The sequence below is a fragment of the Leopardus geoffroyi genome, chromosome C2 (genome assembly GCF_018350155.1).
Source record: "Leopardus geoffroyi isolate Oge1 chromosome C2, O.geoffroyi_Oge1_pat1.0, whole genome shotgun sequence".
NCBI lineage: Eukaryota > Metazoa > Chordata > Mammalia > Carnivora > Felidae > Leopardus > Leopardus geoffroyi.
The window spans coordinates 29311562-29313373 of NC_059333.1; the positions used below are offsets into that span (position 1 = coordinate 29311562).

The 1812-nt window shown below is 43.3% G+C and overlaps 1 pseudogene; it reads left to right on the plus strand.

Moving 5' to 3' along the window:
- The first annotated feature begins 363 nt into the window (after positions 1-363).
- On the plus strand, positions 364-940 carry LOC123610308 (annotated as a pseudogene).
- The last annotated feature ends 872 nt before the right edge of the window (positions 941-1812 follow it).

The window sequence follows — 1812 nt, forward strand, 5'->3', positions numbered from 1 at the left end:
CAACCCCAGTGCAGCTCTTTCTGCCCACTCGTCCTGTCCCAGTGCTGTAATAAAATTACCTTTTTTGCACCACAGACGTCTTCAAGAATTCTTTCTTTGCTGTCACCTCCAAACCCCCGTCGCTCCAAAACCCCATCAGTAGCTGCAGAAATAATGATTACTCCAAGAGGCGGTGTAGAGAAAGGCTGAGTATCAGTCTCAGCAGAGGAGGTTAGGGAAGCCTTGGTGGATAACAGAGATGATTAAATTGGTTCTTGATGAAGGAGCTGAGGTGATGGTGGCTGAGGAGGCAGTGGTGGCAGTGGTGGTGGTGGTGGCTCTGGAAGCCCTGCTCTGGGTCCTGGCTTCAGTCCCAGTCTCACCATGGTGATGATCCCTGAGTGGCTGGTGCTCCTGGCCACCCTTCAGGCCACAGCCTTGGGCTACTTCATCGGCATTGATGTGCATGCAGAGGAGTGCGGGTCGCCTCAGGCATCAACACGGGCCTCATCTTCCAGGTGGCCAAGGGTGGCTTCCTGGACATAGATGTGGAAATTACAGGGCCTGACAATAAAAGAGTTTATAAAGGAGACAGATTGACCAGTGGGAAATACATATTGGCTGCTCATATGGATGGAACATATTAAGTTTTGTTTTAGAGACAGGATGTCTACCATGACTCCAAAGAATGATGTTCACCACTGATATTGGGGAAGTCCCCAAAGGACAAGGCATGGAAAGAGAAGCTCATGAGAACAAGCTAGAAGAAATGATTGATGAGTTGGCAGTGGCAATGACAAGTGTAAAGCACGAGCAGGAATGCATACAAGTTCGGAAGAGAATACACAGAGTGATTAGTGGTAACACAAACAGCAGAGTGGCCCTTTGGTCCTTCTTTGAAGCTCTTGTTCTAGTTGCCATGACACTGGGACAGATCTACTACATGAAGAGAGTTTTGTGAAGTGTGGAAGATTGTTCAGACAGCCTTTTTTTTTGATGATCTCAAAATCATAATTCACTGTTTACCAAATATCTAGGTCATAATAATGTCATTAGTTTCTATAATTTTACTTTTGGAACTGTATATTCACAGCTTATGTTTCTTTGTGATTAATAGATATTGGGGGCAGAGCGCCTGTGTGGCTCAGTTGGTTAAGCGTCTAACTCTTGATTTTGGCTCAGGTCATGATCTCACATTTTGTGAGACTGAGCCCCATATGGGGCTCTGTGCTGACAGTGTGGAGCCTGCTTGGGATTCTTTCTCTTCTTTTCTCTGGCTCTCCCCTGCTCTCTCAAAATAAATAAGCTAAAAAAAAAAAAAGGTATCGAGTGAAAACGCCTTTTTAGGAAGGTTATAGTGAAGATCTGACAATCGATTGGCATAATTCTTATTTGAATTCTGCCTGCATTATACAAGTCTGTCAGAACTCAAAACCTGTAAGTGAAAGATAGGCATATAGTCCCGATTATATCTTCCTTCTGTTTTCACGATAAAATGGGGTTTGTTTGGAATAGTACGTTACTGACAGTACTTTAACTAAAAGGACTGCATTCTTTGCATCCCTTACCCTGCAGTTCAAGTATTAAAGATTCATTCTGTTCTTATGAGAAGTAACAGTCTGAATCTTGACATTTTGTACCCATCCTGTTGGCAGAGCTCTGACAGGAGTATGTTATCAGGTTGGTACTTTTATGCTTGTCTCTCTTGCTTTTTCTTTAAAGATAAGTCTTAACCCAACTACACCCCCCACACACACCAAATTGGTATTTTGAACCTTAGGACTCAATCACTTCCAATTAAATTGATGACACAACCAGCTAATAACCATTTTT